This window comes from Egretta garzetta, unplaced genomic scaffold (genome assembly GCF_000687185.1).
Source record: "Egretta garzetta isolate BGI_Z169 unplaced genomic scaffold, ASM68718v1 scaffold688, whole genome shotgun sequence".
Lineage (NCBI taxonomy): Eukaryota > Metazoa > Chordata > Aves > Pelecaniformes > Ardeidae > Egretta > Egretta garzetta.
Genome location: NW_009260514.1, coordinates 155,617 through 171,706, shown reverse-complemented (window position 1 = coordinate 171,706; position 16,090 = coordinate 155,617). Strand labels below are relative to the sequence as shown.

At 48.8% G+C, this 16,090-nt stretch overlaps 1 long non-coding RNA gene across 1 annotated transcript in view; it reads right to left on the bottom strand.

Moving 5' to 3' along the window:
• Positions 1-13,321: 13,321 nt before the first annotated feature.
• Positions 13,322-16,090, bottom strand: part of LOC118452872 — an 18,307-nt gene continuing 15,538 nt past the window's right edge. Inside the window, exon 4 of the long non-coding RNA XR_004842745.1 lies at positions 13,322-14,036. This is a non-coding gene — a long non-coding RNA (uncharacterized LOC118452872). The remainder of the gene's footprint in view (positions 14,037-16,090) is intronic.

Below are 16,090 nucleotides of genomic sequence, written 5' to 3'. Positions count from 1 at the left end.
AAACCCCTCCCCCAGCCCCGCTTTGGCTCATCGCTGCGGCTATTTTTAACCAGCACAGGCTCCAGAAGGTAGGGAAAAAAAACAGATGAAAAGATCAAACTTATTTATGCTTTAAATTAGAAACAAGCTGTACAAAATATACAGACCTAGGGGGGGAAAAAACAACAATAAATATTGGTGTAAGAGCTGACTCCGGACTGTAAATGGCAAATTAACACTGCTGATGAGGTCTGAGCGAGCAGAACCTGCCTTCGTCTTCACTGACAGAGGGCAAAAAACCCTCTGCCACAAGAAATCAGGGGGGTTTCTTGCGGGAATGAGCCTCACTGAGGTCCTGTGGACAAAAAGCTGGACCTGGCTGAGGGATCTGACCCAAGGACAGCCTTTAGGTGAGCTGCCCGCCCTGCCTCCGCCTCCACCAACCTCCTGGTTCGAACATGGCCAGCGATGGGTTTTTCACACCAGCAGTAAGGCAGCAGCTCGGCGTGGCCATGAGAAGATGTTCCCCTGTGATCACATGCAGGGACACTTCTCCCCTTGCCCCAGACACGTGTTCTTGTTGCCACCTCCACCCTTGGCTTTAAGCTCCCCCTTCTGAGTCCCATTTAGTTCAAGGCTGCAGATCTCCTGGGACGAGGGAGTTGGGGCAACGGGTGCCCAGTCTTGCTCCCCCACCATTCCTACAGCAATTAATAGCACTGACCTGCAACCTGCTCCAGGCAAGAGCATCCACTCCTCTTTTCCAACACACAGCATCCCCCAGCCATCCCAAACCCCAGAGAAAGCAGGAAGCAAAGCCTTGGAGCATCATTAACCCTTGAGCTGCCCATGCTGCTTGTAGATTGAGAAAAATTCCTGGAAACAACTGTTCACATCCAAGTCTGAGGCTCTATTTTCTGCAGGTTTCAGGATCATGAAATAACCATCATCTGCTCACTACATACACGTGTGTAGCACTTCAAGACTTGTCTGGCTCATCTCTTTCCTCTGCTAGGATTTCTGCCAATAAATCACTGTCATCTGGTCTAAGGCAAACAAACAAGGCTGCTTTAAACCATAAACATTTATTGATGACAAAAGGCTTGAGGCAACAAGGCGTAACTTCCATAATTGCAACAGTTTACTCTGGATCTCAGTCGGGGGCAAACTCTTGGGAAATTGGTGCCAGTCCTACTGAGAGAGCCACAGACCTTTGGGATGCTGGTAGGAAAAGCCTTTCCCTTAAAACCAGGAGGAGGATTAAGCTGTTACCCCCCATTAGCTGCAACACAGCAGCAGACATTAACCCTTGAGCTCCGGGCAGCTTTGGTCCAGCATCACCCTGGCTCAACGGATTTCTCCAGGGGCTCCAGCCTGGTGACCCCAGGCACCCTGTGGCCTCCTGGCCCTGTTTATTCCTCCACTGCTTCCACATAGCTCTACCAAAGCCAGTTAAGCTGTGCCAGATGAGCAGGTTGATGCAGGCAGAGTGGAAGGAGGGGCAGATCCCCTCCTCCCCAGCAAAGTCCCCTCAGCTCCTTTGTTCTCGGGGGTCCCCAGCCAAGGTTTGGTTCAGCATTGGGGGTACACCAATAGCATCACTTCCTGCTTGGCATCCCAACCCCACACATATTTCCCCAGAAGGGTTTGCAGACAGGCACTGCACCAAGCCCAAAATTTGTCAAGCAGCAACACGTTCCAAAGCCAGGAGGTCTGAGCACAAGGGCAGAGGCAGGGGAATAAAAGCCCAAGGGGAAGGGACATTTCTGTGGTGTCCGACCCAGCCAGTGATTTCCTGCGAGCTGGGAGCTTGCTGGGCGAGGTGCAGTATCACTGCTCCTCAAGACTGTGCCTTTTCTGTCGAATGCAAGATGTCCCAGTGCTCCCTCTGCAAGTTTCTATCCGCTTTTTCATCCAGTTCTTCTGCTGCATCTGGTCTCAACAAATTCAATTTTACTCCTAACGGCCATTTAAGAAATCCCCCCCCCCGTGCAATGATCTACAGGCTGACCTATAACATCAGATGCAGTTTCTACAAAGAAGCAGAGCAAGCATCACTCTTGTCCTCCTTTAATGGCCGTCTCGGGGCGGATTTCCAAGCAGAGGGGACACACAGCTTCCCTCTTCCCACAGCCAGTCCCAGGCCATGAGAGGAACCCCCCCACCATCCCTCCCCAGGGGCACATGGGCTGCACAAAACACCTCAGGACCTTCACCCCCACCCTCAGCTATTCCCCAGCACAGGGCTGCTTTAGCACCCTGCTCCCACCTGGGAATTTTGCTGCCTCCTTGCTGAACCCCATCACCTCTCAAGCAGCCTTTTGGGGTTCTCCTCCTTCTACCAAAATCCTTCCCGTTCCCCTTAGCACCAGGCAGAGCAGTACAGCATCCAGCCCGGCTGCTGCAGCGAGCGGGATCTCACCCACCCTCCCCTCCCTCGCGTTTGAATGGGAACCCTGCCTCCATTGATAAATCTGGGACAAATCTGCTCTTCTTTATTTCGGAGGATCAGGAACCTTTCAGCGCAAACGCTGTTACAATAATACCTTAATGCACTGTAAATGTATTGTCTCTCCTCCCACAGCGGGGAACGCGCAAAGCCCCAACTGCTACATCAAGGCGGCGCAGTATTAACTCACTGGCGAGGTTTCTCATGTCATCTGGGAAACATGAGCTCTACCTCTGCCACTCACAACGGCCAAAGTTATGGATAAAGGCTCGAGGTTGTCACTTGGGTCATCGCCCGAAACCTTTGCAGACCGGACTTGCAGAGGACCGTTGGCATCAGACAGACGGTTCAGCGTCAACCCAACTTTTCAAGATTAACTTGGCACTATTCATACATTCTACAGCTAAAACATACATTATAGAGCTAAACCAGATGAATGGATGCTCCAACCCCACCCTCCTTAGCTTGCTTCAGCCAGGTTCGGCTGCTGTAACCTTCAACTGGTTCTTTCCCACCAGATTATCCCTGATTTCATGATGATTATTTGCTCATCAATTGAGGAATAAGTTGTACAATGCGACCTCTGGCTCCAGACTAATCAGTCCTGTCATCCTCACCTTTTCCCTTGCGGAGAAAGGAGGTGGGAGCACCCCCACCGTCCCTGAGGCTCACACCCTTCCAGGAGAGCTGTGCCATTATCCCAACACACACCAAGATGGGGTCACTGACCCCATTCCCAGAAATCAGGCATCCCATTTCATCTCCTCCTCAAGCCCCAAAAGCATCAGATGAAGGTAACACCTCGAGGGTAAGAGCTGAGAAATTCTCCACCAATGCCACCCAGGAAGGCAGCAAGAGGGATAGGAAATGCATCTCGATTTCCCAGGATGAATTCAGTGCTGTAGCACGGGAGCACACTGTCCCTATTCCTGTCCCTGTCTTAGTCAGACTCCGAGTGTAACTCAGTCATGGAGTGAATCCCTCAATCTCTCCGTGCCTCAGTTTCTCATCTGTACATTAAGAGAATATTTCTCGCCTCCCACCTAGAGTCTATTTAAATCCTACACCAGAAGCCTTTCACTGTGCTCATGGTTGCAGAAAATGAGAAATATACTGAAATTTGGAAGAGGGAGGAAAATTCAGTGCTGTCTAAATACTGCAGCTTGCTTCGTTCTCAGCACAGGTGGAGAGCATCGCCGCGAGGGCCAGAGGGAAAACTGATGCCTCTCTTTAACAGGATATTTAGCACCAAGCACAACAGGACCCCAAACACCCTGGGATCCTCTGCGACTGCTGCAGTCCAGCTACGGAAGGCAGCACGTCTTTGGAGAACAGTCATTACTGATGGGGGGGAAGTGAAAATTGAACCGCTAACCCAAAATAACTGAGCATGGACAGGAGCTATTTTTCATACTTTTTTCATGATGCTGTGGATTTAGCAGCAGGAGCACTTGGCCAGCAAAGAACAAGATTTGGTGGTTAGGAAAGATCAGCCAAGTTGCTCTGCATCGCTCGGTTATTTCACTTGGTGACTCCGTCAGCTTTAATGGAGCTGCCGGAGCTAAATCCCATCCAACCCTTTGGGGATCTAGGGGTTACAGCTCAGGATATAGTTGGACCTATTTTAATATCTTAAAAATGTGATTAACTGGGTGGGATTATGGTGGCCAAACAATGTTAATGCAAATTCCGCTGTAATGGGCATCGTGTTCCAAGGCCTTCACAATGACAGCAAAATGATACCCAGCGACTTCTCGCACAGCTCCTGTTGCACGCCATTATTTGGTCATTAAGATATAAGATTACACTGACAAAGCAATTTAACCACAAATCCAGGGACACAACAGGGCAACGGTACTGTGTTTTCATTTCGAAGGTAAAAATGTCCGCCAGAGTGGACCTGCATTTCAGCGACGGGGAGGAGGAAAGCCAGGGGACTCCTCGGGAACTCAAGGTGATGCCGGGAGAGCATGGGTGCCAAGTCAGACCCAGCCTCGGTGTAAAGATGTGAAAGCCCCAATTTCTGGCAGCAGAAAGCATCGCGTGGGCAAGGGGTGACTGTTCGCCCCCTGAAAAATTTATTCCATGGGTGTCACTTCTGTTTGGAGTTGGTGACCGTCACCCAGCGAGGTGGCACCAGGCAAGGCACGGCCTTCGCAGCCTCCTTACGCTGAGCAAGCCGCAATGCCATCCCACGGCAGCGAAACCTCTTGCTATCAGCCCTTACAACCAAACTCAGCAACCACTCTCCATCTACATGAATGTGGTCAGAGCAGTTTGCCTTAAAATACGGGATCAGTCCCTTCACAGTAGTATTTTAGGTTGAATTTTCAGAGGATGCTCAAGGTATTCAGCACGAATTGGTGCCTAAACTCCCTTCAGCTGCACAAACAACTCTGTTTTTAGGTAATATGATTTTGCTTTGCACAGAAAGAAAAAGAGAGGGTCTATAAGTCACCGCAATGCCACAAAGCATCCCTTGCACATGCTAAAATGTTTATTTTTAGAACGCCGCACTCTTCACCTTTTTCCCACTGTTTAGCCAGTTATATTCAGAAAAATAAATTGCACCACAGAAGTGATTTTTCCCGTGTTGGGTAGCTGGGATAGGAGCTGCCTCAACCCTCCTCTGCCCTGGCACCAGGCACCAGGGCCTCCCAGTGATTAGATCAGCGGGAGCTGGGCAAGGAGGAGATTTATCAAGGGCACTGAGCTGTCTCACCCGAGCACAGGATCCCTGTGACAGCCGCTGTGCCGCCTGGAAAGCAGGCAAGGACTTTCAAACTGTGTTTTGTCTCTCGGATTTCTCCGCCTTTCCCCAATCCTCCCAATTTTACCATGACTTTTCATTTGCTAGTTCAGTGAACATTGTGTTAGAGAGGAGAAAGACGAAATCTGAGCTTGCATGAGTTTGATCGACACAGCCCGGGAGCAAATAACGAGGGGTGAGGCATTGCCATCATGTTGAATTCAAGTGGGACGCGACTTCCATCAACCACATACCTTGGCTATCGCTGGGGAAGAGCCATCATTTAGCAAATTTGGTGTCAGTAAGGAGCTAGCGTGAGGAACGCAAGCATCAATACCTTCAGCTTGGCACAAGCCAGCTCTCGGAGAACCAGGCTTGTCCCCCAGAGCATCCCAGTCCCCTAAGGGCTAAGGGGACTCGGGGAGCCTGACTCAGCTCTGGGGACCTACAGCCCCCCATGTGACGACGCTAACACCCAAAAAACCAAAGTGAGAAAGCTCTCTGGTTTCCACCAAAATCACACAACAGATTTTGCCGGAGGTGAAACTGCTGGTGGTTAAAATGGGGAACATGACAGCTAGGGGAGAGCCAAGAGCGGTCAGAAAAAAATTCCATAGCTCATCAAGTTTCACCTTCTAACAAACACAGAAGCAAACTCACTGTAGTATAATTATTCTGAAGCCATCAAACTTCCATTAGAGTTTGATAAAGTCATGGAAAGAAACAGGGCAATGGCTGCCCAGCTGCAATTAGAGAGCCACGTTACAAAGACAAGGATGCTCCAGCGGGCTGCATCCCCCAGCGGCACAGTCCTTGGGCTTTGGTCTCAAAGGAAATGGCTAAATAGAAAATTAAAACTCACGCAGGTCGCCAGGCAAAACACATTACTGCAGCCCTGGCTTCCTGGCTTAAGTTAATTAGTTCATGTCTGTACGGTGCTTTGAAACAAAAGAAAAAAAACCCAAACCGGCATTAAGTGCTAATATTGTCATCATTCACTTCTAGCTGGCAATCCAAGGGAAATTCTCTCTGCCTGAAGGCCCTTCTGATTGTCCTCTCCATCTTCATGGTGAGTTTAACTCTCCATCACTGGTGCTGGGAACTGGTTCGTTATAAAAAGCCCTTCCTTAAGCTGTAACATTATTATATGGGGGTTATTTTCTACCGAGGAGACGTATTTGCACAGGGCTTCAGTTTTTAAACACAGGCTGTAAGTTTGTTTGGGTTTAGCTGTCACAACTGGATGCTGGTAGATCTGCAAAGCCTGCAGGTAAGGCTGGAGCTCCTTAACGCTTCCCAGCCATTAGGCAACGGTTTCATTTCTAGCTGGGAAACCCAAACCAGCAAAAATTTGGAGCAGAGGAATTTGTGCAGCATCATGGGGAGTCTGCAGGAAAGCTCGAAGACCTGAGCTCTGCAACAAGACCCTGTGATTTATTTTTAGTGCAGATTTCCTGCTTTTTAGCTACAGCCCTTCTTCTCCGGGCTCCCTCTTCTTGCACAGCACGTTTCCGAGAAACCCGGAAAACCCGCTCAGAAATCCCCTTGTGACACAGGGTGTTTGCAAGGAGGAACGCACCGAAAATGGGGTGAGGGGCAGCAGATGAGTCACTTTTTTGTCTCCTTAAGCCCCCTCATTGGGACCAAGGGGTGTGATGCTGGGCGATGGGCGACACAATCCCACCAGCAGCTCACTCACGGGCGCCACAGGGGCTGCCTTCATTTTGCTGACCAACAGCCTTTTTGGCAAGAGTTAGTAATAACGAAAGAGTTCTGCTAACAACCCAAGATTCTCTCAAATGACTTTTGTTACGCAAGCGCCAAAGCAAAAGGAAAAGCCACCACATTCCTCTTTCCCCTTTCTCTAAGCCCAAAATGACAACATAACCAATTTGGGGATGTTTTCTTTGAATGGGGGGGAGTAGGGGGCTTCCTGGAGCCTGGATTTTTTTTTTTTTTTCTTTGCTATATTAGGAAAAACAGGTCCTTGCTCAGCTTGGGGACACCAGGAAGGCTGATCCACTCTGTCACCTGGGACAGTAACCCCAGCAACAGCTCGGCTGCCGGCAGAGGCAGGAGAGGATGCTGACTCACTGCCTGCTTCGCTTTCGCAGCTCACCCTTCATAAAAAGCATTGCTGGAAGAGTCTTTGCTATTCCTTTCCTCTAACCTTCCTCTTCAAAAAAAGAATTAAGAAACCTCAATTATAAATGAACACATGAAAAAGAAGTATCAGTGAATATCAAGGCAAAGTTTGATTCCACGAAGGAGCTCGCTTTGGTTCAAAAGGCAGTAGCCACCATTAATTCGCTGAAGTCATTACAAACAGAAATGACTCCCGAGATGGAAGGTTTTGCTGCAAATATAAATCAATGAATTATTAACAGCCTGGAGATAGCAAGAAAGGGGAGGAAACTTGAGAAGACCTTCTTAAAAGAAGAATTCTCCCCGAAATGACTGAAAGTCTCTCCTTTCCTTTGACCTTATTTCTTTGTCTGCTGCTTGCTTGCTTTTTTAATGCAAATCTTGTGCTTTCTCTGCTGCTTTGTTCCCCTTCTTCTCTTGGGGAAGAACAAAATGAGGTCCAGAACAGCCAAGAGAGAGGAAATCAGTTGACTTTGCCTTTTTCTCACAGCTTTTCCTCCTGGTAAAGTCATTTTGGCCAGAGAGCGATGGGAACACAGTGCAGGCATGGAGATGCCGGCTGGAGCGGGACCTAAGGGCAGCTTCCAGCATCCCGGGGAGGGAGCGGAGATATCACGGGGGTCCCCACCAGGACAGGGTTCTGCAGTTGCCCCCTTGGGAGCAAACTACATGCTACCCCTCCTAACAAATAGTGAATGTGGCGATGCATTTTTAATTGCTAAGATTTATTTCTGCTTTTGCTTCACCCATTTGGCCCATCACGTCTCGGTGCCCCTGACACACTGTGAAGCTGCCCGGATGGGCTTGCCAGACGTGGTCATTTCTGGGCTGGGTTCCCTCTCCTGCTGACCCCAACTCCTGCCACCCAGCAGTGATAGAAGACCCTCGCCTTTTGCTCCAAGGGTGAGTTTCCAGCCCCTCGAGTCAGCAAACCCCCTGCACAAGATACTATTATTGTTATTATCTTCCAAAAACCTCATGAGGTGCCTGATGATTTCAGGGAGGGGGAAGAGCAGAGGATGAGATGTGACTCACAGCTGGGAAATGCACGAGGGTGGCAGAGCCTGTTAGAGAAAAATCAACCCAAAAGATGCCTCCTTGCTCAACAGTTATCAGAAGCCAGAATCTAACAGGGAATTCCTGCTAAATCCTCCAATTTCTGGAGCACATACAACCGTGCTCAGCACTGCAGTAACCCGATAATGCCAGAGCCCAGGGCATGTGGATAATGCGGATCTGGGGATACAGTGGGATACTGAGGAAGCTCTGCTGGCCATACAGACCCTACACCCCCCCTACACTCCCCTCATACACACCTTTCTTTGCAGTTCACCCACGTTCAGGTGACAACCATCACCTATAGATAAGCCTCCCTAGAAGCCCCTATGCTAGAAGGCCGGGTCCCTCCATCCCCAGCAAGCAGCCTCTGTGCATGGAGATGCTGCCGGCAGATCCAGCCTCCTCCTCCTGCTCCTGGCATGGGAAATGGGTGAGAAAATGTGTTTTTTACCCTGTCCCCTCTGCAATGGGGTTTCAGGCTGTACCTGCCTGTGTCTATTGTCTGCCACCTGCCTTACACAGGAGCTTTTAATAGCAAAGACGGTGAGAGGCCTCTCTGCAAAGCTGAACTGGAAATGCTTTTTAATGAGGATGATTCACGGTAGCTCTTAGCCCCAGTGTCAGCCGCGGCACTGCGGACGGGGCGCTGCCTTGCGCTGACATTTCATCACGAGGCAGCTTGGAAGAAAAGCTTACGGCTACCAGCATCTCCCGGCTTTTTGCAGCGTGGAGGAGAGACTGAGGTTTGGCCCTGAGGCTGTTCTCTGCTCATCTGAATCTCCAAAGCAAAGAGGTAAAAGGGTTTTTTGAGCTCCAAAGTTTGCAGGAATACCCCAAAACGCGATGTGAACAGTACTGCAAGCACCTCCTCCACCAGCCCGACACAAGGAGAAGGATAAAGCCACGGAGTAGGGACAGGAGGAGGTCCTGGACCTGTATTTTGGAGGCTGCTTCACCAATTAAAGATAGCTGAACTGCGAATTAGGATCAGGGAAAAGCCAGGAGGCTCAACTCGGTGCCCACATTTGGGTCTGGTTTAGCCCATCGTTCATTAGTCCATTAAACAGATTACTTTGGGACAATTTCCCAAGGTGATGCACAAAATTTGGGGGAAAAAGAACTAAACCCAACATCCCCTCATCCCTGTCACCAAGGCTCTGCAATGCCCTTGGGGAATGGTGCCTCAGTCTCCCCATCTGTAAAATGGGCTGCAGGAGCACTTCCTTCGTGGAGTGCCCTGAAATCGAGGGAAGACGTGATTAGGGTTGTAATTATAATTATTTATACTACCCTAATGGCATTTTAGAGCCCATCATGGTTGTGGCTGGATTTTGACATTTGTTAGAAAGAGATAAAAGCTTTTTTCACTGGTGGGTCTGAAGGCTTTCAGGCTCTCTTTGATGTGCTGTGGCTAACAGCCCCTTCATTTGATTAATTTCCATTTCTGCCATCAGTCTTTAAGAGCTGCCACACAGACTTTGTGAATGGATTGGAAGAGATGGAGCAGCGATCCCCCCCGAAAGCTGCTCCAATTCTCATTAATACAAATCCCCACAGGGCGAACTCCCAGCCCCGCGCCCGTGTGCGAGGAAGCTGAAAATAGCAACGTTTATAATAATAATAAATAACAGGGCGGGTGCTAGAAACCATGAAGTGCCTCCGACGGATTTTGTGTGTGTGTGTTTGTGTGTGGGAAGGTCCCAAAATGCAAGTGACAGCAATAATCGAGGCTTTTGTCAGAGCGTGAGTGTTAGGAATAATTGAATTGCTGCCTTGTTACATACGGACCGATTTAGGCCCTCATTATGCATTTGGCAAGTACTTAGCATAACGAATCAATTTAAAACGGCACATGAGACTCAAGTAATTCATAATGAAACTCCAAATCAAGATTACAAGGCAAGACTAAGCCTCCCCAGCTCAAATTAAGGGGATGGAGCGGCAGCCCGTGATGAAGATGAGCTGAGGGTGGGGAACAGGTCGGAGGAAGCCTCGAAGCCTCTGCCACCACCTTTCGCGTGGCCTTGGGTTTAAGTCTCCTGGTGCTCTGGACCTTCGTACCAAAATTGTGTGTGTGGTATTTCTATTTCAGGAGAGTATTTCATGTCTGGCTCCTTCCAGAAATGAGGGAGGCAAGGTCTGGTCTGTGGTCGCTGTTGGGTGTCCCTGGCTGTATCACGTCTTCGTCTCTCTCGCTACTCAAGAAACAGCTCCAAATCTAACTAGTTTCTTCTGAACTTACCCCCATAGAAGCCCCTTTGCCACCATGGTATATGAGCTTACTGCAGCTCTGCTGTCCCTCTCTGCTGAGCTGCGATACTTCCCCACCTCCCAGATATCACGCATTTTAATGGGCTTCAAATGGTGAGCTGGGGCAAGAGGCATCAGATGAGTTGCGTGGGTGCGATGGGGTAACAACGACAGGACTGAGGTAGAAACAAAGCACATAAATCCAGAAAAGCTTCACGAACATCCTTACACAGGCACGCACAACAAATCCAGCACATGACGGCAAAACGTAGCAGAAAGGACCCAGCTGCCACCCAAGAGGCATGGAGCAAGGCAAACCTGGCATAAGCTGCGCTCAAGCCCAGCTTTACGCACCCAAGGCAGCAGAGAAACGTTAACAGCACGTTCTCATAGCAGCTGCCTGTTAAGGCTTTACCTCTGTGCATTTTAGGAATTATCCAGCTGGGATTAAAAATGCCTCCCACCCCTTCATATTTAAATATAGGTTTTCAGGCTAACAAAAAAAAAAAAAAAAAAAAAAAAAAAAAAAAGAGAGAGACAAGGCTTTGCTCAACTAGAGCTGAATAATTAGGGATGACTAATACGATGTTCTGTGGGAAAGCGCAGAAGAGACTCTTGCCAGGAAGCAGACCCTGGCTGATAAAGCCTCCTACATCCACGGGACAGGTCATCCGGGGTTTCTGCGATGCTGCTGTTCCAAGTGTTCCAGCCTCTTTTTCTTCTGAGTCTCCAAACAGGCTGCTTTGCTCCAACATGATGGGTAAAAAATGAGTCTATGGGGAGTTTGCTGGGCTGGGACCACCCGTTTCCTCCCGTTCCTTTGAAGAGATCCCAAATATACAGCAGAGCCAAGTGGGTGCCCTGCGGGATACAGGCACAGCTGGGAGGGCTGGAAATGCTAACGTGGCTGGATGGAGCACTTGGATCACTTGGGGAAAAGACAAAAAGCCCCTCCAAGTAAATTTACACCCAAGCAATGGCCTGGGAGTCTTTGGTGCAGGGGCTGCTGCTCGGCAGCGGGAGGAAGATGCTTCTGCAGAATCCCTGTGCTCCAGGGGGTACCCAGTTAACCCCTGTCCTCTCCCCAGAAAGATTAGGAGGGGAATTTTTCATAGGTAATTCCAAATCTCTGCTCCCTGTGCTCACCCTGACATCTCATTTCAGCTTCTGGCTTAGCAGTGTAGGTCAGCTCAAAGGTATTTTCCAACCTTGCTGCTCCATGCAGTAATTCCCGGTCATGCGGCTGCTGCTATAGGGCGACCAAAAGAAGCTGCAAGGTTCATGAAAGGTACGTGCAATCCGTAATCTCTGTATTACAAAAATAGTAAAATACACTGTGTAAAATGTTTGGGATCCTCTGCTATTCCCTCTTTTTTTGAAGATCTCTGGAGCAAAATGGAGATCTGTGTGTGCACGCACATTTAATGACAGAGATTTAAAAGAACACTATCATATCCAGCATCGCAGTGGGATAATTTGGGCTGAAAGGGGTCTCTGGAGGGATGCTGTGCAGGTGCACAGGAACTCTTAAAGCAGTCAAGCATTGTACAAAAAATATTCACGGAGACTTGTTGTACCTTGTGACACATCAAGCTCCTACTTGTTGCATGAAGCTTCCCTAGACATAGAATTTTTTTTAAATTAATGCTTTAGCTCTTAGAGGTTCAGGATTTATCCTACAAAGTGCAGGGATGAAGTTACAAGATCCTTTACAAGGCTATTTTGTCTGTTTTTCAACATATAGCACCTAAATATTCTCCTCTTAGTGTTACATTGACAATACCATAACCTATACTGGTCTTGTTTTGTACAATATTCTGGGCAAACCTCCTCCGCACTACCTTGCATGTTACAATTAAGACAGAACAACACATTTTTAATGAGGAATATAAAGTTTTCGTGGGATGGGCCCCGTCGTCTCCAAAGAGCTGTCCCTGAAGTCCCAGCAAGTTTCCAAAGTTTTAGCAAAATGAGGGTTTCTGCTGCCCCGGTGTTTGCTCATATCTCCCGTTAGGGTAGCTGGATCCATAAGGGTCTTTACATCAAATGCCCAGAAGCAAGCCTTTCCTGTCTCCACATTTTTCCCAAAATGATTCTTTTTTGCTGAAAACACTGAGGTACGTTTCTGTGCTCAAGGCAGGTTTTTTCTGCTGCTTCTAAAATCTGACACGATTCAACGGAAGATGAGAGAAGTTCATTCTCCAAAATGTATTCATAATATTGCTACCTAAAATAGTTCACAGGAGTGAACTCCAATTTCATCCAAGTTTGACGATCCTTATAAATTTATTTAGAAAAAACCACTATTCCTAGGAAATCCCCAGAAAAGCTGGGGAGGAAAAAAATCAAAGGGAGACATCATGGGAAAATTTGGTTCACACCCAGCTCTAAGGGGTGTACTGCAAACACAGAGTCCGTCTCCAGTGAGAACACGGGACTTGGAGCTTCTCTAGCAAGATTACAAAGAGTTTGGGTAGAAAATGGTGAACTTGGTTACCTAAGCCAGCGAGGGAGTGAGTGTGTGCATGCACACACATGTTCACAGAGGATAACTGGGACATGGGGAAGTATGGACAGTGCATTTTATTGGAAATTAATGTGCTCCAGTGACAGTTCTTCGTTAGTATTTTGCAAGCTGCATCCAGGAGGGGCTGCTTTCCCCAGGACCCAAGGAGCCGGCTTCTCCGCAGACGTGCACAGCTGACTTCAGGGTCATGATGCTGACACTGGTTGAAAACCAAGCCCGGACAGTGCAGGATCGGTCCATCTGCTCTGGTTCCAGCGAGTCGCCGTCCGTCACCCAGAATGAGAGCAGGTTTATAGGTTGTCACGTAACCCCCTCCTGCCATTTTGTGGCTATGTAGGACACGCAGCCTCCAGGGAGGCTCCAGCGCTGATACAGCGTTCTTGATTACTGAGGTTTGTGCAGCAACATGTTCGTTGGCAGATGGATTATCTGGGCCAAATCCTGCAGTCAGGGATACCCAACGCATCTCTCGATGACTTCATTAAGCCTCCTGATTTTGCCGAGTGACACAGGCAGCGTGACCCTGGGGTCTGTGTGCAGCTACTGGAACAGCCTCCCATGTGTCCCTGGCAAGCTGTCCCAGCACACGGCCATGGGGTACGGTGCGGGGACGGTGGGGTAGGGGGGGACACAGCCACCCACATTGGGGACGTCCCTCTCAGTGTGACGAGGAGCATGTGCCCACCCCAGGCACTCGGAAAGGAAGGAAAAGGATGGGGGTGTTCATCAGCTCCCTGGCGTTTGGGGTTTTTTTAAGTTAAAGGATGGGCTGGTCAAGACAGATTACAGCTCCTGCATGTTGTACTGAGCATTTACCCTGAATCCTCCCCAAATCCCAGATCTTGAGACAAGCCAGGTCACAGCTGCATCTGTTCAGCCTGTAAGTGCAAATGATTATAAACCTTTTTCTAAGGAGAACTTACCCTTCCATCCCCCCACCACCCACACAAATCGATGTCCTCTCCCTTGCTGGGGAAAAGAGTTGACCTTCTTTCCCGCTGTCCCTCCTCCAGAGCAATGCGGGAAGGTGACACAGTTTGGAGATCCAGCTGTGGCACACAGCATACGAGCCGGTGCTTTGGGCTTCGTTAGAGCACCCTGCAAGATGCTCTAAACTAGGAAGGGTGAAATTTTCAGCATCCACTGTCTTCTGCAATGAGCTCTTCTAAAAAGCTGACTTGCAATGAAAGCACCCAAAAAGAGCTTCACACTACTAAAAACTCTTGCCCCTGGTAAAAGACTGCTCTGACATAGCACGAGCTTAGCCATTTCTTGGGAAATGTCCCCCAAACTGTGTCCCCAAAGCACACTCTAAATCCGTTCTTGTTTGACAAAGAGTTTAAGAAAATGATCTGGGCTTCCCCACCTCTGGTTTGATGTTGGTACAAAACACAGATTTAAAGGCTGGCAGGAAGGCTTTCCATTGTGTTTAACATAAAACAACTCCTCACCCTGCCATTCCCACATCAAGTCTGGTTTGCAGCAGAGCTGGAAGAGATCTTTAATGTTACACCTCATCTCGGTGCAAAATTTCCACTACTTTTTCCATTCCCTTCTTATTCCGTGGCTGAGTTTATTTAGCTACATCCTACAGACATTCCCATAAAGAGCCCTTTAACTGCTGCGGAAGTCTGCGAACTGCAAATGTTAAGGCCTCAGCTCAAAACCTGATGGAAATGGAGCCACTATTTAAAAGGCAGTAAGAAGAGGAGGAACATCGCCCTGCCAAGTATTTCAGCACTCGAGCCTACCGGATACAGACACACAGCTTAGCCCAGCTTCGTATTAATTCTTCTTGAGACGCAGAGTTTGAATGAAAAATGCAATTTTGCTTAGGAAGAAAACTTTATCTCCATGAGCCAGCCAAGGAAGAGACTGCACCACGGCCCTCGGCACCGTCCTGGAATCGATCTCGGCCATCTGAGGTCGAGGAGTTTCTTATCCTATTTTACCATCAGCCGGGTCCAGGTGGTAGAAAGGCAGAACAAATGCAGTCGGCCAAAGCTGTTGATTTAATTTCTATTTGTCTCCTTCAATTTTGTTCAATGCTGAACCTATTACTTTTGATACATCCCATGAAGATGCCGCACTGCTCTTCTCGGGAAGCGCTTCTCTGCATTATCCAAGCTCGGCAGTGGCCAAATCCTTTCTGGTTCTTGCATTAATCCCCGCTCTCTCCATTTTACCTAATAATCTCTGTGTTGCTCTATTTATACTGCTCTGCTGACCTCCAGCTGCACAGGCTCTCCTGCACTCCCCGTCTAGGAAAGATTAGGCTTGTGAATTTTTCAGTCGTGCAGGCATACACCTAAGTGATGTGTTAAAAACCCTGGTTTTGGATTCATAACCTCATATGTCCCTATTTTTTTCCTGTTTTTTCAGACAGTGAAAAAATGAGTGAGCTGTGAGGTTTGGGGGGCAAACTGCCCCAGCAGCACCCAACCCCATCTGCAAAGGTGGGCACCCAGGAGCAAAGCTAGGGATGAAGAGCTAAGGATTCCCTGGGTCACCTTTTCAATCCTCATCTCAGATTGACCCAACCATCAATGTACACAGAGAAAATAAGAGGGGAAAAAAGACTAATTTTAGCCATCACTGGGTGGATGGGAAGGTTCACTTCTGAGGCTCAAAGACCGACTTTTGCAGGGCCCAGGGACTGGAGGTCAGCTGAGCGTAACGAGTTCATCCAGAACCCACCACCCTCAGTTATTAGATCTGCTTTAGTACAGATGCTACAGGACTCAGCTCTCTGCCTCACGAGTCAGGAAGTCTGCCCTTGGGGAGGCTGTGAAGACACCCAGACACCCAGCCTGGTCCCTTCACCTGCACGTTTAGACACCTCCCTACACACACACATGCACGATCATCGTCTCCTTCTCCGAGGCAACATGCAGAGGCCCAACACTTCTCAACTTCTGCTCATGTGCCTGCG